Source organism: Mustela nigripes, chromosome 3 (assembly GCF_022355385.1).
Source record: "Mustela nigripes isolate SB6536 chromosome 3, MUSNIG.SB6536, whole genome shotgun sequence".
NCBI lineage: Eukaryota > Metazoa > Chordata > Mammalia > Carnivora > Mustelidae > Mustela > Mustela nigripes.
The window spans coordinates 195,936,973-195,963,700 of NC_081559.1; the positions used below are offsets into that span (position 1 = coordinate 195,936,973).

The following is a 26,728-nucleotide window of genomic DNA, read 5'->3' on the forward strand; positions in this document are numbered from 1 at the left end:
GCAGAAGAAAGGGACAGAGGGGCCGAGGCGGCTGCCCTCAGCGGCGTCTGGGCACGGGAAGGGCAATGAGTGGCTGGTCTATGGAGGCAGGAGGGACAGAAGACTTCCAGCCGCCACCCGTCTGACTTGCGATCCATTTTGCTGTGCCCAGAGCCCATGTCCAGGCTGTGTGGGAGATAGAGGTGGCCCACGGCCCGAGCCACGGAGAGGCACCCCAACTTGGGGAACAGAAACACGAAACGCCAGCACCCAGCCCCTGCCTGCTGCCTGCCCGGCCCAGCCGGCCACTCGGCGCCCCGAGCCCCTGGGGGGCCCGGCACCGGCAGAGAGCGAAGGGCCACAGGCTCGCCCCAAGGCTCCCCAGGTGCCCCGTGCCTGGGCTGTGCCAGCTGCTTCCTCCACGCTGCTCCCGCCCACCCAGCCACAGCAGTTCACGGCCCGGCTCCCCTGCGAGCGAGGGCGGGCTGCGGGCAGAGCCAGATGAGAAGGGAGGGGCAGCTGGACAAAGGAAGTTGGAGCCACTGGTGGCCCGGCTGGGCAGAAGCGGCATGAGGGCCCGGCCGGAGGGCGGGACAGATGCCGCCGGGCTGCAGTGCCCAGGAATAGCCCTGGACCGCCCCAGAGGGGTAGGCCAGAGGCCACAGGAACAAGGTCAGCTCCCAAGGAGGCCTCCCACTGGGCAGCTTCCTTGAGCCAGGCTGGCCAGCCTCCTCCAGCCCTGTGCCCCCGGGGCTGGCGCCAGGCTCTTCCCCGGCCACCTCCCCGCGCCCCCTGCCAGCAGCAGCCTGGAGGGGGCCAACAGTCCTGGCACGGCCCAAATCCTGCTCTTTGGGCAGCAGAGGAAGCGAAGGTGCCAGGGAACGCCCCAGCAACGCAGCCCTGCCCCCAGAACAAAGCCCCTTGGCCCAGGAGGAAGTCAGACGGACAGCAGGACGTCACTGGACCCCGGTCAGGAGGAAGCACCCGGATACAGCTCTAGGCTGAGCTCCAGTGACCTGGACTCCGGGGCCAGCGCTGAGACAGGGCCGCTTCTGCCCCAGACGGGCTCCCAAGCAGGACACGCCCCTGCCTGCAGCTTTCCTCCATCGGCCTGGGGTGCTCAGAGGCAGTGAATTCCGGAGACTACGGATGAACCTCCTGGCAGCAGACACAGAACAGTATTTTCTAGACTGGGGTGCCCTAGAACAGACCCTGCTTCCTGCAAGCTGAAGGGGACCCCAAAGATGGAAAGCAGGTCCTTCCCGGGGGGGGGGTCCGTTTCTCATCTGTAACATGGGCGCTGCCCGGCCCTCAGAGGACCAGAGTGAGGAATGAATCAGTTCATCTCGGCCTTGGTCCAGTGGACCTGACCTGCACCGTGAAGGAGACACAGCAAAATCAGCATCACACAGTGCCCTCGGGGACCTCCTGCTCCAGCTGGGCACAGACAAGGAGGGGTGACACGCCATCATGTGGACCTTCACCCCAAGCACGCGGCCACACAAACCTGCCCTGCCAGCAGCCCTGGCGACCTGGCCCTCCGGCCTGTGCTCTGGCCTGGGCTGCTGTCCTTCACCCGAGTCCTCCCCCCTCTGCCCGGCACCAGCCCCAGGGCTCCCCCTGCGCCCCCTGCCCTGCCTTTCCTCCCCACCTTGCACAACCACACCCCTGGCTACCCCTGCTTTCAGGCAAAACCTCGCCATCTCCCTCCCACCATCCCGGCCCACCCTAGACACACGGTGAGCCCCCTCGGGCCACACCGCCAGGCCACAGCCCCGACCACGGGCTTGTTCTGCTGCTCTGCAGCTCAGTGTCCTTTCCGTCTCACCCACCCAACCAGAGCGAGCAGAGCCGGCTTGGAGCAGAGTCACAGGACGCAGCCCACACCCGGAGAAGTGCCGACACAGAGGCGCTCCTCGGCGCCTCCCGTGTGCGGAGTGTCAGCAGGGGGAGACACACGCGGTGCTCCCGAAGGAAAGCTGGCCGCCCCCACCCCCGGATCCCCTGCTGGGAACCACCGTCTGCTCACCTGGGGGCCCGCGGAGAGGAAACCTGCAGCCCGCACCGCCCGGCACGGCTCCCCCGGGCCCAGCCGCCAACCCCGGGAGGCCCAGGGCTGCGTTGCTTAGAGACCACAGCGCTGCCCCAAGGAGGGCACGGTGAGCCCACGGGGATGCCCGGTCCCACCCCCGCAGCTCCGGGCGGCCGAGCGGCCCAGGCTGCCTGATGATGGGAGGGCCGCGTGGACTCCACGAGTCAGCCTTGCGAAAGCCGTCGGGGGACTGCCGCCATCTGGACCCACACCTCCCTCCAAGGGCTGCGGCCCACAGACAGGCCCACGGACACGCGTCGGCCACGTGGGGTGCTTGAAAGCCAAACCAGCCTGAGAGCCTGGATGAAGGCCTCGACGTCACCAGACTTGGGGCCAAGGCTGGTCACACCGGACAGCAAGACAGGACCGACACATGGAAAACATCTGGGCTGCGTGTGTGGTTGCAGGGGCCGCGAAGAAGGCCGGGCGGCGATCATGGGCTCGCGGAGGGGTGGAATCCCCCGGGCTGGGGACGCCCAGATCTAATCAAACATTTTTAATATAAGAAAACCAAACTCAGAGAGAGAAAGTGACTTCTTCCAAATCACAGGCACAGGCAGGATCTCAGAGCGGCCACCGCCCATCGACCCCGGTCGTGGCAGCGGCTCCCGCCCACCCCTCCCCAGCCCTCTCTCGGCAGCAGGCTCTGGGCTCAGGTCCACCTCACGGGGGTCTTCCTGCCGGACCACGAGCCTTGCCCTCACCCCTCCCTCACCCCAGCATCACCTCTGCCCCGACGGGAGCTTGGAGGTGCATGTGAACTCCGTGCTCAGCAGACTGCGTGTGTGTGACATTAGTGACCTGCCAGCTTGGCCCCTGCACGGCCGCTCACAAGCTCTGCCCCGTGGACACGAACACGACCCTGAGACGAGAGTGTCGCATCCGTGTTACCTTCCCGACGGCATCCCCGCACTGTGCCTGTGTGAGAGGCCACCAAGCCCAGGACCCGGGAGCATCGCGGCTGCAGCTCCCGGTCAAGCCATGCAGAAGGAAACACGTGCGTGTGCACACGGACGCGCGGAAGGACGAGCCACTGCGGGGAAGGGGGCTGTGGCACGCGCAGCGCGCCCGCTAATCTGGGGACTCTTGTTTAATCTAAAATTACTGTGTCCAAAAATATTAAGTTAAAAATAAAATTAAAACTCACTGCAGACTTTTTTAAACTCTAGAAGTAAGTCTGTCCGGAAGGTACAGGATCTGAACACAGAGGACTGAGTGTGTCTTGAACAAAAGGCGAGCAAAGGCGCCCTGTGTCCGTGGACGGGCGCTCGAGACGTGGGGATGAAGGTCCCGCGTCAGCACGGGCACAGTTTAAATGCTTCCTAAAACTAAGAAGTCCCTCCCATTTTAAGCACAAGCCACTAAACAACTCTTAGGGGAAAAAAGAAAAAAATACTAAAATTAAGAGAATTCTAAAAAAAAAATAAAAACCCCAAAAGTGAAAACCCTGCATAAGAATGGTGATCAGGTACCCTGAAAGCAGCGATCAGAGGAAATTCGTAACGCTACGTGTCTCGTGACAAAAGGTGAAAGCAAACGCATTTCTCAGCTGGAAGCTGTAGGAAAAGGCACGCGGCACCGTCTTCTGAGAGCAGCTCGCTCAACGCCTGCCCCACAGGGGCTCTGAGCGCGGAGGGCAGCGCCTGGGAACGGCGTCTGCTTGGGTGGCCGTCACCCATGTGCCCTCGGCTGGGAGCAGCCGCGGCCCTGCCGTCTGTCATCACAGCCCGGGAGCCCGAAGCAGCTCGCACGCCAGGAGGCCACGCCGAGGGGGCTGTGCGGGAACACGGCCATTCCCCAGACCCGCCGCATCCCCCACATGCCCCTTCCCACGAGCTCAGTCCGGTTTTCCGTCACTCACAGCCCAAGATTCTTTAATGAATATACCTATGCTTTAAAAAAGTTCAAGAGAAACAACACACTAATCCAAGGGCAACCAAAGAAAAGAAACAACACAAATAAACGTAAGCATTAACATGGCAGAAGACAGAAAGCAGCAGCCCTAACTTACAAAGCAAAATCCAGTTTCCTAAAACACACTCACGAAGACGACGGCCCGGGAGCGAGCGCACTCAAGCAGAGAGAGTGGAAGCACGCGTGTGCAACCTGGAACGTTCCGAGGGAAGAGTCGCCCGGAGCCAGAGCTCAGGTTAAGGCAGCCTAAGGCCCCACTTGCAAATCCCTGTGCAAATCAGTTGTCAAACCCCGAGGAAAGGGGTTCCGTCTTAGGAAAGCGCAGTCTGCCGAAAGCGACCCACGGGAGGCAGCCTAAACAGACGAACCCAGAGAGAAGAAACAGAAACAGTTACCGCGAAGCCACCCGCAGCGACACCAGGGCCAGATGGCGGTGCGGGGGTCCTGCCACATCCCCAGCGCTCCGACGAGCATTCCGGGTTGCCGGTGGTGAGGGAGGCATCCTGACGCTTTGTAAGGAAGCGTGTGTAGCACCCGTCTCCAAGCCCGAGAAGCGCCGTCCAAACACAAATGGCAAACAGCTTCGGCATGGACGCAAGAGCACCAAACAGAACCCTCAAAGACAAAACTCAGAACCCCGCTCCGTATTGTCCCAGGAACGCGAGGCATGTCTGCTGTCCAGAAGTCCACCAGCCCAACAGACCACACAACTAACGGACCAAAGGCAAAGACTTACAGGCTCCCCACAGGCGCCAACCACATTTCTGATGCAAGCGCTGAAGAACTTTCTAGAAATGATGAAATCAATACCAGTTAGATAAAAGGTCCAGAAGGTGGCCTGGGCACCTCCACACCCAGCACCGCCCAACTCTGCTCTGGAGGCAGCGGCCAGGGCCACTGGACAGCAGGGGTCATCGCAAGACGACAGAGGGCTGGAAGCAACGGTCCCTCGTGGCCACTGGCTCAACGGCACACTCGCCAAATGCACACGGGACGCCGTGAGTCCGAGCTGTGGGCAGAGCAGCCAGCGAGGGGCTCACAGAGAACAGCAGCCTCTGCACACACCGACGCCCGGCAGGAGGCCAGGCGGGCAGAGAAACCCCATTCGCAGCGGCAACGACGAAGCCCGCACACGTGGGAACCGACTTCCGCGCACGTGGAGGCAGACAGGAAGCACCGGTCACGGGAAACCTTAGAACGACCCACGACGACAAAGAGCCAGCCCCAGCTCTCGGACCTCATGAAGACGTGCCTTCTCCACCCCGATAACACCACCAGCAAGCATCCTTCCAGAGCGGGGCAGGCTGGCGGGGAGGTCCCGCGGGAAACCACAGGACTGACGAGAGCCAGGACGAGGGCAAACAGACTCGCAGAAGGGACCGCTCTCCCCAGACCCGCGACGTCCCCAAGAAGGGAGCGCTGGCCCAGGCGGCGACACGCGCGGGTCTGGAGCACATCCTGTGGACTGAGGGGGTCTGACACGGAAACGACGCATGTGCGATTCCACTTTCCAGGCACGTCCCGAAGAAGCAGATCTGCGCGAACAGGCAGCAGGAGGCTGCCAGAGGCTAGGGGCAGAGGGGTCTGGGGACGGACCACTCGGGGTGTGCCGTTTCTTTTAGGCTGGCGGGAATGTTCTGGAACTGGAGAGTGACGGTGGACACACAACTCTGTGCACAGACCGAAAACCACAGAACGCTCATTCCAAACCGAACTTCCAGGCATGCGAAATCTCTCCCCACAACCACCGGAAATCTTCTACAGCTGAAACTCTGCACGAAAACATACACCAGTGGAATGAGGACGTCTGAAAACAGAGCGGCCAGGTAAGGAATGGGGCGTCCCCAACCAAAGCAGGACCATCTGATAAGCAGCGCTGGGACATCTGGTTGCCGTGGGGGACGACAGAGAGGTCCAGGCCCACCCCAGTAAAAAGAACACGTTCCTAATGGCCCGTGGCTATCTGGGTGCAAGCTCAAAGGGTCTGCGGAAATGAAACGGTGAGCTCCTCTAGCCATGTGCGGAGAGTTTCCCAAGCAGGACACAACACCCAAAGGTTGCGAAAGGAAAGGCCACCCACAGGATGGGCCCCCAGCCCCCTCCTCCCCCAGGCCTCCGAGACCAGGCGCTGCCCATGGCCCTGCCGCCCAGGGACACTCAGGGAGGACACTGGCTCCGTGGAATGTCCTCCCACTGTCCTCACTGGGCCACCTCCCCGGCTCAGCTGGTCCGGTGGGCTCGTCAGGGCCCGGCCCCACCCCTGCGTCTGGTTTCTCCCTGCTTTGCTCCCCTCCTCTGCTCCTTCGGGCCGCCCAGCCACTCGGACCCCCACCTTCTTCCTGGCACTTTCCCCCAGCCCAGCCGGGGTGCGGTGCCACGAGAAGAAAAGAGAGCGGAGGGCAGGCCCAGGACCGGGTCCCTGGGAGGAGCACCCTCTGGTCTCCGAAGCGGCCACAGGGCGCAGACCCCGCTGGGGCCTGCTCGGATGCCCCAGCCCGTCATGGCACAGCGCCGCCGTCTTAAGGGCCCTGGGAGCCCAAGGCCCCGCTGGGCCAGGCTCACACGAGTAGGAAGGGGAGCCAACACCCAACCCAGGAGGGAGGCAGGGGAGGGCCGTGACTCCAGGACTCTCCCCACCCCCCGACATTCCACCCGACCCCCAACTTGCCCAAGACACCAGAAGAGCGTGAAGACAACGCAGTCATGGTTGCCCTCCAGGAGGAGGCCAGGGCGGACTTCAGAGCTCCTGCCAGGGCTGCCCCTTGGCCACGGTCCCCCAGGTCCTGCTCCCGGCTGCTGCAGGAGCCTGGGCTGGCGACAGGCGGGAACTGTGACAGCGGGAGACCCCGAGACCACCACGCAGCAGTTCTGAGAGTCACCACGTCACCAGCCCCTCGGCCGCGCCAGGGTCTGCCCTGACACAGGGACACCAGGGGGCGGGCCTGGTGGGGGGGGACGGGAGGGCAGGGCCCAGGGAGGGCGGGGCCCAGGGAGGACGGCCTGAGGGGGTGGGCCTGAGGGGGAGGGGTGTCGGGGGCGGGGCCGGGAGGGCAGGGGGAGGTGGAGAAGGGCCAGCGGCGAAGGAGGGGTCGAGGGCAGCTGCGGGGACACAACCCAGCCCCGCTGGCTGGGGCTCCGAAGCTGGACGACCTGGGCTGACCCGCTGCCGAGGGAGCCCAGCAGGCACTGTGGCCCCAGCAGGCAGACAGACGGACGACAGGGAGGGAGGGAGGAGTCACGCAGGCAGGAGAGGGCAACCAGCAGGATCAAACGGCCGCCGGCCCTTTGCAGTCTGCAGCGAATGGGCAGCTGAGCGCAGCAAAGCAGGGCGTTAGCTCCAAATCCACGGACAGGGACACGTTAGAAGACCACAGCCCGGCCGCCGGGAACCCGGCTTCCAAGCACAGCCCTTCAGAAGTGGGAAACCCCTGACCCGCAGGTCCCTCAGTGAAAACAGTTTGCAGCGGGAAAGAGGCACGAGTGGGCACAGAGAGGCCAGACCGCAAGGGGACCCCCACCACAGTGCACGTATGGGTGGCAGTAGGCCTGCCCCCGCCCCTGGGCCGCTAAGTGCCTGCGAGAAAGAGGAAGGTGGGCTGGCGGAGGAGGAGACGGGCACCCGCAGGCCCTGGGGTGGGCAGCAGCTGGCTCTGCCCTTCAGGATGTGCCGGGTAGCTGCCGGCCGCAGGGCCAGCCCACTGGGCAGTCCTGGCCATGCCTCCTGGCCAAGCCCACTGCCCAGTCTGTGATAGTGCACTCGGCAGCCGCGCAAAGCCGTGGTCCTTAAAGGAACGAGTCAAGTCATTCCCGCTAAAAACAGCACCGCGCCTGCCCGTCCACGTCCCGGGAGGAACAGCAGGGCCTTAAAAGCAGGAGACGCAGCTCGGTCCCCCCCGGCCCGGGTGCAGACAGCAACCGGAGCACGGCGTGGACAGAGAAAGGGAGGAGGGACACCCAGCGGGACGCTTGGGACCTGCTCCCTCTACCGGATGGGGGGGCAGGAAATGGCAGGTGCCACCAGGTCTGAGTCCCCAGTCCCCAGTCTGCCCACAAGGAAGGCCTGCTCTGTGCAGGGAGCCCTGAGAACCCCGCGGGTGGCCCAGGCGAAGGGCAGGGTGAGGGGAGAAGCCGAGGACCAAGGGCTGCCAGATTCAGGACCCCCGGGGCCACAGCCTTGGGGCAACGAGCTTCCGATCCAAAGGAACACTTAGGAACCCACCCCCGACACCCATGGCAGAAAGCCCACCTCCCCCCGGGAAGCAGCAGCTTCCGGCCGCCCCCGTCGGGACCTGGGCTGGGCAGGGACACAGCCGAGGACAGGGGTCAAGGACAAGTGGGCTTCAAGGAGCTCACCCATGTGGCCACCGCACGGGGCCTCACCCAAGACACAGCCCTCAGCAAGGACCTGGCGCACGAGGCGGGTGGAAGCCTCACCTGAGCTCACACAGGCTCTAAGGAAGGAGCCCTCCCACCCAGAGCCCATCCCCACCCCTTCCAGGAGCCGGTGCTCGGACAGACCTACCAGCCGGTTCCCCAGCTCGCAGCCTCGACCAGAACGGTCCAGGTGGACGGGAGGCTGAGATTGAAAAACAAGTCAGAAGTAAGACAGCAACGCAACGTCACATACACACAGAGAAAGCACATTTGGCAGCACATCAGACAAACAAACAAAAAGCTTTAGTAAATTAAAACGCAACACGGGCAGAACCAGGAGACAACCAGCACGTAGAAACAGGCGCCACGAACAGGACAAAGGCTGCTCCCGTTCGCATGCGACGCACTCATACAACATGAGTTTTAAACACATTCGAGGTGCCGTGAACACGCGAGGACGGCGCGGTCGCTGCGAGGAAGACACGGGCACGGCCCGCCTGCGGGAGGAGCCACGTAAGAGCAGCCTGGGGCGCCCGGGCGCAGCGGGAAGGCCGGGACAGCGCGCTGGGATGCTGGCGGCAGGACACAGCCCGCACCCCGCCTGCATGCCCGCCAGTCGGACGGGAGCTGCTCAGAAACATGCAAAATAAACAACACAACCCAGAAACAGCCAAGACACCCAACGGCGAAGAGCCACATGTGTACGGGCCCCTAAGGCCGAGGACGACATCGTGACCCTCAACAGCCTTGACGGTACACGTTCAGCCACCGGGGAGACAGGCCAGCTGGAGAGAGAACCAAGCCGGACGTGCTCCCTTCAGTCACCCCGAGGTGTGGGCGGAGTGCGGTCTGCTTGTGGGAGTCCCTGCCGGGGACACCTGCTGCATGGTTCTGTGGAAAGACACCCCCGCTCCCGGTCGTCACTCCCACGCACAGAACAGCCCAGACTCAGCCCAACAGAAAGGACAACCCCCTGCCCGTCCATCCCCCCAAGGGACACAGGGCCTGCCGAGACGCGACACACAGGGACGCCAGGTCACGCACAGGAAACCAGCCCACGAGGAGGTCACATTGGACGACACCACACACCCGAGAGTCTAGAACACACGACACGCACGTCTGCTGCTGGGGTCACCAGGGGGCACAGGGGCCAGAAGGGGCGGGGAGACCTTCCGGGGAGCCCGTGCTCAATCTGGCTGGCAGCGGCCACTTCACGGGTGAACACGGCAGCCGAAAGGCTCCAAACTGAACCCGTGAGGCCTGTGCGTGCCGGGGCCTCCGCTCCAGCACCCCAAACCCCATCGCTGTGCCGATGACAGACTGGGAGGGGCAGCTCCACCTGCTGAGTGTCATCCCGGGAGACACCCCAAGACGGGCCGCCGGTGCCGCTGGCAGAGATGGGCCCCTGCACGGCGGACTCCGTTTGCACGAAATGTCCATGACAGACCCATCTATGCAGACAAGGCGCACACCGGGGGCGGCCAAGTGGATGCAGGGCAGGGGTGGGGGGTGACGGCGGCGGCCGGGCTCTACCCGAAGGATGAAACCCCGGGGCGACTGCGTGGTGACGGCTGCACAAGGCTGAGAGTGCCAACACTGACCCGTCCGCGCCGACTGGGCCCTGCGGGGTGCGTGAGGACACGCCGAGGCGGTCACAGAACCAGTCGGTCGCTGCGGTAGAGGGACAGGGCAGAGGAGGCCGTGGGCGGGTGAGCCACGGGCGGGTCCTAGGTCACTAGGGGGCTGTCACCCCAGCCAGCCGCAGCCCAACCCAGGAGGAGCCCCAGCTGACCCTGGATTCAGTCAGCACATGAGCCTGGCTGGAGCACACGGTGAGCCCTGAACCTGCATTTCCTGACTCGGTTCTCAGGGACAGACCCACACGTCACAGGTCCATCCAACCCGGAATGTCCTTGTCCCCCAAGAGCCTCCAACACCCCCAGGGCACTACAGACAGAAGAGGGGCCATGGACAGATGGAAGCGACACCAAGGTCAGCAGCCGGGCCCCCCAGTCCCACAGAGGTCGGCAGCCGGGCCCCCCAGTCCCACAGAGGTCGGCAGCCGGGCCTCCCAGTCCCCACAGAGGTCGGCAGCCGGGCTCCGCAGCCTGGGGGCCCCACCCAGCCTCCCCTCCAGGAGCAGACTGGCCTCTGCCGCCAGCCCTAGGGCTACAGGCCACTGTGGCTCCGTAGGGCCAGAAGACCCTGGCTAGAGACCCAGCCTAGACCACCCTCGCCTATTCAAGTCCCTGAACCACCCGACAAGGGCAAGCCGCTCAGATGGGGGAGACGGGTCCAGTCTTTTTCCTCCCTGTGTCTGAAGAGCCTCTTCTCTGTCCCACAGGAGACAGGAGCCAGAGGGAGGCACCCATGGGCGCCCAGGGAACCTGGCCCGGCCCCAGCCCTTCCTCCTGGAGCACTGGGCAAACACCCCTATGTCCCCAGGCGTCACTACTGTCCGTGCCGCCCCCTGCAGCCACAGGCGGCCCAAGGTCGGCGCCCATTGCAGCCACCTCCGCACCACCAGCCCCTGGCCCACTCAGGAAATGTCCGGATGAGTGACTGACCCACAGCCGGACACCAGGGCTGTGAGTCAGCACGAGGCAGCCAACCCTCGCCCAGGCCCAGGCCCTGAGCCTTCTCCTTACCACACCCTATGACCTCTGCTGTCGAGGCCGGCGACTTCTGAGGGGCTGAGTGAGGTGCAGGTCAGGGTGTCTGGAGGGAGGGGCGGTGGCCGTGGCAGGCATGGCTCTCACAGGAGGGGAAGGAGGCAGAGGCAGGAGACTGAGGGCAGCAGCTCTGTTCCACTTCCTCCGCGGGGTTTTCCCCACAGTACAGCACAGACACAGCCACCCTGACGGGATGGGACGGGCCAGACGAGACCTTCCCAGACGTCCCCACGAGGCGGGCACAGCCATCCCCCAGGTCCTGGGCACATGCTCCCGTTTGTGCAGTTCAGGAGTAAGACTTGGCCAAGACCCCCACAGGACTGCGCAGAAGCAGGTCCCTTGGCCATCTGTCTGCCAAGGTGGCCCATGAGTGTGGCCAGAGACTGGCTGCTGGCGACAGACACGTGGATGCCGGGCATCCTCTCCCACAGCAGGTGGCTGCCCCAGGCAGGCCGGACCCCAGATCCCCTGCCAAGGGCGGGGCACGAGAGAGGAGCGGCTCACAACTCTGACTTTCCCGTTTCCTTTGGGGGGTGCCGGCCACAGGTGGAGTAGGTCCCCTCCCCCACAGATGACCTCGGCACACACCCTCACCTCGCTAAGGGGCATATGGCCAAGGAGACCCTGAGTCACAGAGCCTCAGGTCATGCCCGCAGGCACTCTCAGCCACTCTCAGCCCATCCCCCTAACGCACTTCTGCATCCCCCCTGGGCGCCCACCCAGGCCAGACGCTCAGCCCCACATGCCCGTGTGCGCCGCAAGCCAGAGGCAGAGGAGGCCCAGCTGGGGGAGCAGCGGTGGCGCACCTCGGGGTGTTGCTATAGCAACCTGGACTCCACATCACACCCGGCGCCAGGCAGGCACCCCAGCCTCCTCCCAGACCAGCGCCCAGGACGGGCCACGGTGAAGCACGGCCACTGATGGCACCAAGCGGCAGTCAGGATGGCAGCCACGGGGCGGCAGCCACACACGCCCGTCTCTCTCTCTGCCTGCTGTGCCGCCTCTGCCCCCCCCCCACTCTCTGGGGAGGCCTCAGGAGGCCAGGCTTCCAGGCCTGGATCTGCCCACCACCCAGCTGTCTGCCCCGCCCACTGAGCCCCCTCCCAGGACGGTAGCAGCAAACAGGCAAGAAGACAGCCTGAGTCACGGGGTGGGGATGACGGCCACCCCCAGCTGCACGAGACCCACAAGCCACAGTCCTGCTCAGACCTGGAGACTTCTGCTGCAGGAGGGGTGGGTGGTGGGGACAGGGCTGGGGGCACCATGGCCCCCTTTTGCCTGGGCACAGCCCACCTGGTCACCATCTAACCCTCAGACCCACGGGAAAGGAACCTTGACTGTTACACTTCAGATGGGAAACTGAGGCGCAGAGAGGCAGGATCTTGCCCAGGAAGCCCAGTCAGGGGCCGAGGGGGGATAGAAACCCGGGTCCCACGTCCTGCCAGGGTCCGTGCTGCCCCGCCCACCAGGCCGCAGCTATCGGGAGGGCTCATCAGGCTGGAGATCAACTGGGCCTGGGGGTCAGCTCTCTGCATGGAGGCCAGCAAGGAAGGATGACCACGGGCACCAGTGAGAATGTTCCATGAGACCGCAGAGCCCCAGGTCCCCTCGTGTGGGGCCAGGCACAGAGGGGCTGCCTGACGGCGATGCTGAGCCCCCGGTCGCAGGGAAAGAGGACAAAGCACATACATGAAACCTCAATCCTAACAGCGCACCCTTACGACCTCAGGCCCAGAACACCTTCTCCCTTACGAAAGGATACGGGGCGCTGGGGCACTCAGCCCCACGCAGGCGAGCGGAGGAGACACGGGTCTGAGCGCTCCTCCCGCAGACACCATCACTCACAGCACCAACACATCGACGTGGCAGGGGTCCGGGTGTGGCTTCACTCCCGTGTCTGCCGCGCTGGGAGCAGCACCAACAGCAGGGTGACCCTACCAAGGCTGCCACACATCCGACCACCGGGAAGCCTCCCCTGGCCCTGCCACCTGCCGTCACCCCAGCCACAGGAACCTGCCCTCCAGGAGTCAGTCGTCACCGGGCCACCACCCAGACCACAAACACCCGCTCCTCCCTCGCAGCAGGGGTGCGGTGGCACTCAGGGCGGGGAGGCTGGGCGCAGCTGGAGTGACACCAGCAGGTTAGCAGCGTGGGAGAGAGGACCCTCACCACAGGACAGGGGCAAGAGCAGCAGCAGGGTCTCAGGGAAGGTGGAGGGGAGGGGACCAAAGCAGAGCTAAATCACAGAGAGGCGCCACCTGGCAGGGGCGGCAGGGTGGCCGGGGGCAGGCCATAGCACAGCCCAGGGCCCCAAAGCCTACTGCTCCCCACAGCACCGGGAAACGCAGACCCACCGCAGAGGGGTCACCTGGTGAGAGAGCTCTCCCTCAGCCCCGCCCACAGCGGTACCCCTGACTGCACACCCGCCTGCCAGTGATGAGCACCAGGACAGCCCTGGCCCCTGGGGTCATCAGGGAGGAGACATCCCTGTGGGGGGACAGGCTGCCAGGGATGGAGGCCCCGTTGAGGGTGAGGGGCTTCTGTGGGATGCCCTGGAGCTGTCCGCGGTGCTGAACGCAACAGTCCCAGTCCTCTCCCCCAGCCTGGGCTCGGCCCTGCAGGGCAGGAGGGGGCAGGGGCGTGGAGGAGCCCTCACCAACCCCAGGCCCAGAGCAGGCACGGGACCACACTGCCCTGCTGCCCTTTCTCACAGTCCCACGTCACAGAATACGTGCTTTTTCTACTTCCTTCTAGAAATCACATTAAGATGATGAGAAGAATGACCCCCCAAAGTAATCAAACAAGAAATTTAAAAGCTCAGACTTTGTATTCAGAGGAAGTAGGAAACATGTACAGTCTGCAGGCCCCACGACACAGGCACAGGCTCCCGAGAGCAGGTGAAGCCAGCGGGGTCCTCGCAGAAGGAGGCACCAGCGTGCCGAGAGCAGCAGCCGGTCTCAGAGAGCACCTGCAAAATACGTTCCCTGTGTGCTCCAGACTGACCCTGCGTCACCGAGGACAGAGCTGCACAAGCAGGGCTGGTGTCAGAAGGCTCGAGAGGTCAGTCAGGCTGCAGGAAAGAAGCTGCTGACAGAGAGCTGCCCAGACAGGCTCTCCCTCGGGACGGGCTCTCCCGCAGGACAGACTCTCGGGAGGACGGGCTCTCTGGGGGATGGGAACACCTGCAGGATGGGCTGTCCATGGGACAGGAGGATGGGCTCTCTGGGGACGGCCTCTCAGGAGGACGGGCCTCTCAGGAGGACGGGCTCCCTGCGGGACAGGCTCTCAGGAGGACTGGGGCCAGGCTCCCCCGCAGGACAGGCTCCCCCACGGACAACCGTCTGTGCCCACAAGCTGCTCACGGCTAGCTCCCCACACCCTGCGTCTCTGAGAAGGGGGCAGGGAGGACCCTTACAAAGAGCTGATCCAGGGGAAAAAATTTCATTCCAAAATGAACAATAAATTCTCAATTGCCAAAATAATACTGAAAAATAGCAAAATTGGAGATATCACATTCCTGATTTTAGAACTTACAGTAAAGCTATAGCCATTGAGATACTGTGGTGTTGGCATAAAGACGGACACACGGACCGTGGGGCGGACAGAGAGCCCAGAGACAGCCCGTCACGTATGTGGCCGAATGATTCAAGTAGGGCCCCGGGACCATGCAGCAGGGAAAGGAGAACGTCTCCAACAAGTGGTGCTGGGACCCCAGACACCCACGTGTAAAGAAACGAAGGTGACGCTGACCCAACACCACACACAAAATCAACGCAAAAAGAGGTCGAGGACCTAACTGTAGGAGCTAGAGCTATGAACCCCCAGACACAGGCACAGAGCAACAGCTTCGCGGCACTGGGAGTGACTGTGGTTGCTCGGGTCTGGCACCAAAAACAAAAGGAGAGGGACGCTCACCGCCCAACAGAAGCAGGGCAGGAGGGTGTACCCGGAAACACACACGTAGCAAGTGTCCCCACACAGGAAGTCATCCAAGCAGAGCTACGAGACCTCGCTCAGAGAGGGAACCCTGAGCGGGCAGAACTCAGAGAACAAAGGAAAAGAGAAGGAGCATTGAGGACAGAAATGGAGCAATGCCACCCGGAGGAAGAGCAGGTCTGCGGCTCCCGCACAGCGACACCCCGAGTCGGGAGGATGAGGGAGCAGGAGGCTGGCTGAGGACAGCAGAAGCTGGCGCCTCGCACCCCCTCTGCACCCGCTCCCCTCCGTAATCTGTGTGGCCTTCCTCAGGCACCCCTGACCGCCGTACAACGGTAACTAGTTGACTTGCAGGGGTCGCAATCCTGCGGGACAGCAGTCTCCCTTGCTCTGCAGATGTCCTGAGATCTACAAACAGGGAGGTTCCCTTATCACCAGCACAGATTTCCGGAGGCAAATAACTCTCGGTTCCTGAAGCCCTCATGTCTCCCTCCCCACCATAAACGAAACTGGAGGAGGCTGAGGTAGAAGGGAATGTAAGTGACAGCAGGATCGTAACACCCACCAAGGATCTCCCAACTATCTTGATGTTAATGGCTGACCTAAAGACGACATTGGTCAAGCCACAAGGGCAAGCCCCCGGCCCCGCACCTCCCAACCGCAGGGTATATAACCTGCCATCCCTCACAACCCCGGGGCAGCTGCATCTCCGCCTGCCCACGGGTCCTGTCCCTGTGCTTTAATAAACCACCTTTTTGCACCAGCGACGAAGAAAGAATTCTTCCTTTAGCCGTCGGCTCCGAACCTCACCCCACCGAACCTGACCTAGGTTCTGGGACTTCATCAAGGAGACAGTGCGGGGGCCGCTGCAGGACCCGCAGGAGTGGAGGCCAAGGATTCCTGCCACGGGCGCCCAGCCCCCCACGCCCAGAACACGAAGGCCCCGGCCCAGAAGCCATTCTGAGAAAGCATCCGCAGGGCACACCGCAGCCTGTCCGAGGCCAGCAGGGGAACTGGATCTAACAGGCGGGAGCATTTAGCACACGCCCCTGTGGGTGCAAGACAGACAGGCAGACACAGGGCTGGACTGAATGAGCCCAGGTAACATGCTGACTCTGGAGAAACGACCGACTGGTGAACACGGAGGGGGGGGAGAGGAGGAACAGCCAGCCCATTGCCCACCGCCCATCAGTGAGAACGCCCAAAGCCCGTGATTGACAGCGGACATCTCCGTCACAAAACAAGTATTAGCAGGACAAAGATAAACAGGGAGAAAGGGAAGGAACCACAGGGACTGCAGCTGAGTGATGGGAAGAATGCAGAGCACAGCAAGGCCACCAGCGCCCGCAGAAGGAGCCTGGGTTTCTTCCGGCAGCCAAGCAGATGACCATGAATTTGGCAGCAAAAGCACACAGATGTGCCGTCACCCAGTTTCTGTAGGTGAGGAGTCAGGCTGGGCTGCAGGGGCTCTGGGGAATCCGAGAGCCCTAGCTAAACCAGGTCCCCATGGCCAGAGGGCTGAGGTCACGCCTCCTGTGCTGGCAGTCAGCTGGTCAGCCCGGGGCCAGAAGCTCCCCTCCGGTCATCGCACACGGCCCTCTGCTCAAATCCTTCCCACACTTGGAATCTCTCTCATGTCTCGCTGGAGAAAGTTCTCTGCTTCTAAGGGCTCAAATAATCACTTTGAGCCCACCCAGATAATCCAAGATAAACTCTTTTAAGGACCACACAACCTTAATTACACCTGCAAATTCCCTTTCTGCCACGTACTAGAACGCACTCACAGTTTTCAGGGGTGAGAACAGTGACAGTGGCTCTGGGGGGCTTCGGAGGGACAAGGGCAGGGGTGATAATGTGCTGCCTGGCACAGAGGGTCCTTATCAGCGGTCCCCACAAACAGGGAGCTAAGGGCATTACGTGAGGGAGCATGACTTAAGACAGAAACTCTCCTAAATGTCAGAAACTTAGAAACTTTTTAAAAAAGAAAACGCAGCAGAGTAAGAGACAGTAAACACACGCAATGGAACTAAAACCAAATACACATGACCTGCCAACTCCTGTAAAGCACTTTAACTTCTCTAGCGAAATTTTTAAAAATTGAAAAATTCTCCGGTGGGATCTCAAAGCTAAACCTGACTTCCAGCGGCAGATGAGACGCAGCTGAGGTCACTCAGAAGGGGCGGGAAGAGAAGGACCAGAGTGAGCAGCACGAGTCACGACCCAAAGCAGACGACGCAGGAACAAGACAATGGCGGCAGGATGACACCAACAGACGCAATCCAGAATAAAAATAAAATCCTTTCGAACAGCTGCGCATCAGGTCCCACAGCAGCCAACACTCAGGGGAGACACGAGGAGAAAGAGACAGAGACGTACCCACGGCAGGGCACACAGCAGAGCAGGCGGACAGAGACCAGAGACACGCGTGACCCACACAACAGCACTGAGGGGGCACAACTGACGGACACCCACATCAACATCTCCACGTCCAAGTCAGGACACAGACCATCTTTTCAAGATCCTGGGACGCGGTGATGAAAACTGGCTCCATGTCGGGGCCACAAGGAAAACCACATAAAACCCAGAAAGAAGACAGTCAGTGTTCTTCCCTAAAAATGCAGTTACACCTACCAAAATAAGAAAACCAATAAATCAAAACACACTTCGCTTGGAAATTTTAAAACTTGCGCCAATGCAACTCTTGGACCAAAAATGAAAATAGAAACCAAAATTACAGACCCTCCAGACCGTGATGTTATGGAAAATACCCCGGATCTGAAAGTAAGGAAAAGCTCTCAAATGCTAACCACGTTTTGGAAAAGAGCCAATGAACGGCGCACACAAATCACACACCTAAGAAAAAGGACAAACTGAGGAAAAACAAAAGAAGTTAATTGTAAGCAAAACGCGATGAACTAAACAGCAGAAAAACAGGGGCTCCTGGGTGGCTCATTTTGCTTAACAACAGAACAGAGAACCCGGGAGTAAACCCACACGCATTCGGGCAACCGATCTCCAACCAGGCACCACAGACACACACAGGGAAGAACAGGCTCTTCTGCAAAGGATGATGTGTATGAAAAAATGACATCGAGCCCAGCTTGCACTGCGCACAAAATCAACTCAAAATCAAATCTCAAACATCTGCAAGACCCAAACTGTAAGACCCTAGAAGAAAACCTCAGGGCAAAGCCTCTGACGTCCATCTTGGCAATGCCTTCCTGGAGCACACGACAACAAAACCAGAAACAGAGAAGTGGGACAACATCAAACTAAAAAAAGTTTCTGCGAAGCCAAGGGAACCATCGCCAAAGGCACGTGAGGAACAGGAGGAAACGCAGAGGAACCACAGATCTGATGAGGGGTCCGCCTCCAGACCCACACGCCACTGTTACCACACGATGGTAAAAACGTCAAAAAAATGAAAGCCACCAAGCGCTGGGAAGGACGTGGAGAAACTGGAACCTTCGCACACTCTGCACACAAAACAGCACAGCCACTAGGCAGAACAGAATGGAGGCTCCTCAGAAAATTAAAAATAGAACTCCTGTATGATCCAGCAACTCCACTTCTCAGTTTGCATCCAAAGGATCTGAAATCAGGATCTCAGACAGGAACTTGGCCACGTTCCCTGCAGCATCCGTCCCGAGAGCCGAGAGAGAGGAATGGGGTAATCATCCGTCAACAGCTGGACGACGAGCACAGGGGCAGCTCCAACGGGGCACGGAGCACCTCTCAGCCTCGAAAAGGACGGAAACCCCACAACACGCACCATCGCGGGTGAGCCCTGCAGACACGTGCTCCGTGACATAAGCCAGTCTCAGGAGGACACATACCACGGATGCCACGGACCTGGCGCGTCTACAACAGCCAAGCCCAAAGTCAGGACGGCCCATGCCGGCAGGGGTTCAGGCAGTGGGCCACGGGGAGCTGCTGGTCAGCGGGCACAAAGCTGCAGTCAACCAAGTCAAGGGATGTGCTCTGCCAGCCGCAGGGCACGCCGGCAGTGAAGACAGTAGACCTCGCGCTGAGTGTTCGCATCATAAACAAACACATCTATAAAAATCTGAATACAGCGGGAACTGACAGCATGACTCGGCTAGAACAAAAACCAGGGGCAGAAGCGGATCACATCAGTGCCCAGCTGGGAGCGCGAGCAAACCACGGGGAAAGAGACCCCTACCTCACACCGCTCAGCACGATGGAAGGGGAACGAGTGAGAACTCCAGAAGCGGCCGCACGCAGCCGAGGAAACGCGGGCCTTCGGGAAGGTGAGGGAAAGCTGCCCTCGCTAACTCCGCCGCAGGCCCAGCCTTGACGGAGCAGCGGAGCGGAGGACGCCACCGCGTGAGAGCCTGGACGCGGCGGATCACAAACAGGAAGCAGAGCGAAGGCCGGAGACGGACTCGTCTGGCACTCAAAGAGCTGATCTCCACGATCCACGGGGAACAGATCCACAACACCGTCCGTGAACCATGAACAGAGGCACGGAAAGCTCACAAAGAAAATACAAGAGTCTCTGATATTTGAAACGACACCGACTCATTCCTCATAAAAGGAACCTGACATGTCCCTGCCGAAGCCCGACGGCTGCGGGCACGGCAGGCATGGGCCCCCCCGGGAGCACCAACCTGGAGGAGGCCGGCGAGCGTGCTTCTCTGGGCCAGCCCCTGCATACGTACGAGCCACGTAAACGCGTACGAAGCGACACGGGAACAAGGCGGCTCCTTCTGTAGAGGGCGGAGACCGGAAATCACGGCAGGCGCCGCCGACAGATGGCGGGACCAATGCTGGCACCACCACACCTGAAGCAGCCTCGGCTGTCAAAGAGGAAAAGAGAAGCTCTCTGTACCAAGAGAGAAAAATTTCTGGCCGTTCCATTTAGTAGGGGAGAAATAAAAACCAGGGGCACAGGCCTGAGATCACACGCCTTGCACGAGACCAAGGACAAGTAAGAACGTGGACATCTGCGTCCAGCTGACCTGGGGCTCACCGAGCCGGGAGCACGTGAGACCGCGAGACCGCGCTGCCTGCAGATGTGGAGCCGGGGCTGGCTGTAGGGGACTGCTCACTTCCGGCTGCGTGCTCCCCACGTTTCACTCTCGAACCCACAAACCACTGCCAGCCCGGCACGGCACGGACACCAGCGAGCCCCAGGGCGCTCCCTCCGCCCCACACAACAGGGCTCGGCCTTGAAAAGCAGCAAGCTCCCGATCCGCGTGGCAACCTTGAGAAATCTCCAGGGAACCACAGCAGAGGACCGAGCCGGTCCCCAGACGTGACGCGCTCTAGGACCCCATGTATGTAACCTTCTAGAAACGCCATTAGAGCAGGAAGGACAGACGAGCGGTTCCCAGGAGCTCCGGGGTGAAGGGCAGCCGGCAGGGGGCACACGGGATCCCCTCGTGATTGAATCTACTTGGACTGCGCCCACGCCTGCATCCTGGCTGTGACCCCGGTCACCCTGAGGAAAACCGCAGAAGGGTCCCCAGCATGCTCAGAATCATTTCCTACAAGTGCACGTGAACGTACCATTGTCGTGAAATAAAATAACTGAATGATGCAGAAGTGACACCAGCCTGTCCATCTCAAAGCATGAAGTCACTAAGTAGATGGAGCAGAGGCCACACTCAACCTGACCTGCTCTCCCAAGCACCGGCCTCCTGGAGCCTGAGACCGGAAGGCAGGTGGGCAGCCACGGGGCTCAACCTCTCCGTGCACAGGGCACTCCCAGGGAAAGGGAGGAAGCCCAGGGATGAAGAGTGGTCTTCCAGACACACCAGGTTGCCTGGCCCAGCAGCATGAGTGTCCGGAAAGCTGTCCACCATCCCCAGTCCCCTCCCCCGGGAAGCAAGCCCACAGGGCACTCCTGGGTCTGGGGGAGGGTGGTCATGGGAATCCTTCTGGACTGTGAGTTGTGAACCAAAGCAACCCAGCTCCCTGCTGAGACAAGCATTTCATTCCCAGGACAAGGCCCCAGAGTTCTTTTCCTCTGGCAGGGAGACCACACAGTCCCCACGGCAGCTGCTCCATCCACGCAGGGCTCCAACTGCCCTGCGCCAGTCCTGCCGATCCCTGGTGGACCCGCACCCCTCCGGCTTCAGGCGACTGACCCTTGGGGAAGGACTGTGGCCACAGCAAGGCCTGGCCTGCACCGTCAGAACCTCTTCACACCCGACCGCGCCCGGCCTCCAGCTGGATGCCAACCGGCCCTTTCCACTACAAGGACAGACGCCTGCATGCTGAACCGTCTCCTACCACGGCCTCCAAACCCCCTCCTGCAGGGCGGCAGAGGCCCAGAAAAGCAGCGGGCATTCTGTCCCAACATCCCGTCAGACCAGAGGACGCAGGGCTGCGACCCCCCGTGGCGGACAGCTCTGGCCCAGACCTGCCCACACAGCAAAGGATGGCTGAACTGGCTTCAGGCGACGCCTGAAGAATCCCTTCTTCAAACACAACGGAACTCACAGGGTCCAGGGGACCCGTGACATCAGAGCTATCCTGGGGACAGAAAGGCGGCACGCACAGCAGGGAAGATTAGAGCCCCCATCCTGTCCCGATGAGAAGCCACAAGCCCGGTCCGGCAGCTCCCCACGGTCCAGCCTCCTCGGGGCTACAGGGCAGCACCGTCAAGCGGGGCCCAGGTCTCATGCAGGACACACTGTGTTCCAGCCCCAGCTCCGCTCTGCTCGCTGCTGGCCTTGGGAAAACCAAGTCCCTCTCACAGTCCAAGAGAAAGAACCTACCCACTGCCTTGCTCCGATCCGTGGCCTAAAGACCACCAAGTGGTCTCGCAGTCACCAGCACTGACCCCCACCCCACGCCTCCACCTGCCAAATGGTCATCTGCTCATGGCGGCAGGGCTACCTACACCCTGGGAAGCAGTGAGCTACAGGGTGTGGACGACTCCACCCCTGCAGCTGTGGTCACCCCTCCCCCTGCCCTGGCTCCAAGCGCGGGTCTCCTTTGGCTCTGAAGAGTGGACATCATGTCTGGGAAGCACCTGCTCACGGCTGGCCCACCCATGCTCTCGGTGCCCTCGCCGCTTCCTCCCACCAGCCCAAGAACCAGCTTCCTCCAGCCGCCAGCTCCCGCTTGCACAAGTGTTCGTGGAGGGCCTGTCACATGCGCTTCCCAGCCCAGGGCCACAGACACAGAGAAGACACAGGTAACCTGGGGGAGCGCACTGGAGCCCAACACCACGGCAAGCGAGGACCCGCCAGGCGGGACCGGTGGCCTGCAACCACCCAACGCCCCGCCCTCCCGAGGGACTGCAGCAAACAGCAGGAGCAGACGGGCGGCTTCCAGAGACGCCGCGGCGCCGAGCCTTCGACACGTAGAGCAGGTCACCACACGGGGCCAACACCGGCCCTTCCAGGCAGACAGCCGCAGCGGGACACCCGAGGGCAGGCTCGGGAGGCCAAGGAGTCGGCCAGGCAGGCCGACCAGAGCCCGGAAGATCAGGTCAAACCACGAGGAGCTGCAGAAGCCGGGGGAGGGAGGCGGCCGGCCCCAGCGCGGACCAGCGCCCCGAAGGCCTTCCGGCAGAAGAGGGCCACGGGCACTGCTCCCAGCAAGGGGGGCCGCCACGTCAAGAGGAAACAAAGACGGCCCGGCTGGAGGCTGCAGACCAGCGAGAAGGACCGCCCCTGCGACTGGACATTCTCTGGGTCTTGGATCAGGAGGAACGACTGGACACCGCTCCCCAGCCCCGGTGCCTGCTCGTCACCCCCAGCCCAGGCACCCTCGTTAGCACCTTCATGGAGGGGGGGGCGCAGCGGGGGAAGGAGGTCAGACCCGATCATGAGCCCGGGCTCTCGTTAGCGCTGCTTCTGAAAGCCCGTGCGGAGTGGGCAGCCGAGCCCAGGCAGGAGGCCGAGCCCAGGCAGGAGGCTGTTGCGCTGGGTGACTTCAGCGTGGGAGAAGCCGCCGTCGGGGCCGCCGGGCTAAAACCCTGTGCCTTTCTGAAGCCTTGGCGGATCCCGGAGGAGGGCAGCCAAAGAGGAAGCTGGGTTGGGAAAGAGAGGGGGTTGCACCCCTCAGCCTGACCCCCCACCCCGTCTTCCCCAGATGCCATCAACCCCTCCTCCTTCACCACCGCGCACCCCACAGCCCGGCTTCCCGGCCAGCGCAGGCTCAGTCCGCGCCGCGCAGCCTGCACCCAGGGTCTGGCTCAGGTGACAGACGGCAGACGAGAAGCCGGATGCCTGGTGGCACGAGGCCCCCAAAGCCCTAAGAGCGCTGACTCACTCACAGGACACCCCTGCACGGGTCGGGGAAAGCCAGCCACCGGTCACCTGCGAGCTCATTCTACACACGTCCGTCCAGCCTCACCGGTCACCCCGGCCTCCAGTCTCCACGTGCTGGTCAGCACTTGGATGCCCGGAGTCCCTAGAGCTCTCAGACCTCCACCAAGCTCTCCTCTAGAATGAGCCTGACGGCACCTCAATATGGAGGAGAAGTCCAAGAGTCGGCCTTTCTTAACACAACCACGAGGTCCTCTAACCCGCAGGCATCCTTCAGGCTGGACGCGCCTTACGATCAGGTCCCCCGCGAAGCAGCGGGGCAGGAGTGAGGGAAGGCGGGCCAGCTCAGGGTGAGGGACTCTGCAGCCCGAGGGCTGGGTTCACACCTGCCCGTGCCTCTGGACAAGCCTCCCAACCCTGAGCTGAGGACATCAGGAACCCAACAGGGGCTGGGCAGACACCAGCGGTCAGCAAGCAGGGATGGCCACTGCGGTGACCACGGTCGGCTGTCCCATGTTTCCACTCAAAGGCAGCCCACACCTTGCCCTGGTCATCCAGCAGAGCAGGCGCTCCGAAGAAGGAGCCAGCCCAGCCCCTGGGCCCCACGGGGCCCTCCTCCCCCCTGCCCTGGGCTTGTGTGCCCGCCCCTGCAATGGCACTGGTGCCCCGGTCCCCAAGGGGCTGCAGGACCAGAAAGGGCAGGCTCGGGGACATGCTAATGAGGGACGTCCGTCAGGATGCCAGAGCTGCGACATGGCGCGGCCACGTCTGGACATCCCTGCTTCCCTACCAGGACGGAACTCAGTCAGGCGGGGGCCCTGTCCCTCCCTCAGGGGAAATCAGAGACGGAAAATAACACCGATTCAGTCACAGAAAACGCCAACGGTGTGTGGGGCCAGAGCTCCAGGGTGGGGCTTGCGGGGTCAGCGTGACCCCTGGGCTTGCTCTCCCACGCCTGCCTCAGGGAGGGCTGCTCTCCCCCCACGAGCGGGAGCCCGGCACTGCGGGGACAGCAGCACCCTGCCACCCCCCCGTCCCGCAGGGAGAGACGCGGCGGTCCCCAGCCACCAATCGCTCCCTGGCGGGGGCCTGTGGCCTAGCTGCCGTCACCATGGACCCAGCCACAGGATCCTGAGCCCAGGTTCCCTGGCCTGGACCCCGTGGACGGGGGTAAGGCACAGGCCTGTCACTGCCTGCGGCAGCCTCTTGCCATCTGTCCCAGACCCCTACCCCACCTCTCCCGGCTCAGGAACAAAATCCAGGCCTTGCCTGGCTCCCAGGCCTGACCGCCTGACCCTGGTCACACAGGCCCGTGGGAGACGAGCACTGCTGTGCCGCCCCTCAGGCCTCTGCTGCCGAGAACACCCCCCACACCGCACTCCATCCGCCCCCGACTGCTACTGGGTCTCTAAGACTGATCTCAGGCCTTGCCAGCATCCCGGACCAGGCGGCCCGGCCCTCCAGCCCCACCCACAGCCGCACACACTTGGGGGAGAGGGTCTCTCTAGCCCATCACCGACCCCTCCCTGGGGCCTCCCTCCATACCTTGCACGCAGGAGCCTTGGTGACAACACCAGGGATGGCTTTCGGGCAGCCCCTGCACTCACCGCGCCTCCTGACCTGCGTGCAAGACGGGACCTTCAAGAACCCTTCTGAGCATTGCTCATCTCCGTGGCACCCCTGGGCACAGAAAGACCAAGGCAGGGCCCTGCCAGAGATCCCGTGCCCCAGACACTGCCGCGGTACTTTGACCCACATTGACGTGGGCAGCCTACCACCTACCACCCGGCCCCTCCTCGCAGGGCTTCCCTGAGCCCGAGGTGGACCTGAAAGCTGGGCAGGCTTCATCCCGCACGGTGCGGCTTTGAAGACAAGTGCACGGTCACCTTTACCTCACGCCTGTCCTGCCCAGGCTTCAGGCTGACGGGGACAATCCCGCAGCTGCAACAGGTTTCCGAGGACAGCCCCCGGCGGCAGAGAGCACTGAACCGATGCCCGCCAGGAGGCGTCCCTGTCAGCGCCACGGGCTCAGGCAGCTGCAAGGTACCAGGTCCGGCTCACAGGCAAGTCCTGTCTTCGCCGGGACTCGGGCCAAGGCAACCAGCTCCATTCCCACAAGACGTTCTGGAGCCACGGCAGTGCTCACGGGCCCGCGTGGTGCGTGGATGCAGTTCAGCTCTGCTCCGCTGCACCAACCTCACCACTTCGCTGCACCGCCGCAGGCAGCCACTGGCCCCGGGCCTGGAACCCCAGGTGGGCAGGAGAGACGCGGCTCCCAGACGCGGGTGGCCGGCGGGGGAACGCACGGAGGCCCCAGTCGGGTGCAGGAGCAGCTCCCTCTGAGCCCCACATTCATCACCCAGAACCAGGAATGGTGATTCCCGTCGCCCGCCTCCCACCCCCAAATGGGAGACAGGTGTTCGTGGCAGGGAGCCGAAGCAGGGCGAGAACCCTCATTCCTGCTGTCGGTCGGCTCCTCTCTCACAGGCTCCGTCACCGGGACGGGATGTGGCAGCGATGGGGGAACTACCGGAGAGCCGGGCAGTGCAGGGCGCCGCGGCAAGAGTAATTCCACTCGCAACATGTGATGGCGTCAGAACAAATGCAGGAGCCACAGGCACACCTAAGCCGTGGCCAACTGTCCACACAGGAGTCTGAGCGACAAAAGGCCCAGCCTCAGAAGCCTTGTGGCCAAACGGGTAATGTCTTGGGACTTCGCAGTGAAGGGACTGGGGGCAAGTCCCCTTTTCCGGCCTGGTTCTTCACCTGTTCTGGGGGGGGGGGGGTGTTAGTCACAGGCCCTTGTCCTGGGCTCGCTGCGAGGACGAGCTGAGGCCCTGGGCTCCAGCTACTGAGGACCAGAGCCCCGCACCCGCATGCCACGTGAGTGTGGCCGGGATGACGGGCACCTCCACCCCCAGGATGCCCCGCCCATCCTTTCTCCCAACCAAACCTTGCCCTGCCGCCTGGCCCTGCTCAAATCCCACATCCTAGGAGGTCCTCCCTTCTCTGGGGCGCTGCAGCACACACCCAGCCCTTGTCACGAATGGCTTGGGACAGGCCGGGCCACAGTGGCGGTCTTCTCCCCCAGGCAGAAGGTAAGCCCCACCTCCCTGCCTCAAGCTTCCCCACACGGTGAACCAACGCCCATCATGGCTGCATTTCTCACCACCGTCTCCTTGCCGCCTCAGACTGCCCGTCCACTCCCTCTTGGCTGCCGACAGGAGTCTCTGCTGGGCACCCAAGATGCAAGGGTGACCGAGATGAAGGCCTCTGTGCGGTCACGTGCAGAACACACACAGACACAGGTCATCTCAGGGTGGCGCAGAAGAAAAGCCAAGCACCGGGGGCTGCGGGCCACGGGTATGGGGGTAGCCCTCCCCCAGGGGAGGCAGGGAACAGGGAGGTTCTAAAGGGGACACCCAGAACACAAGGGCCTTCCAAGAAGGAGACCGAGCTGTCACCGTGGCGGAAGAGAGGTGAGTCGCACAGGCGATGGACCCTGACAGAGCTGG

At 62.4% G+C, this 26,728-nt stretch overlaps 1 protein-coding gene across 1 annotated transcript in view; it reads right to left on the minus strand.

The window, feature by feature from the left end:
• Positions 1–26,455, minus strand: part of TSNARE1 (t-SNARE domain containing 1) — an 87,719-nt gene extending 61,264 nt beyond the window's left edge. The window contains 1 exon segment of the mRNA XM_059395265.1: positions 26,383–26,455. The gene's annotated coding sequence lies outside the window, so the exon portion shown is untranslated.
• Positions 26,456–26,728: the final 273 nt, after the last annotated feature.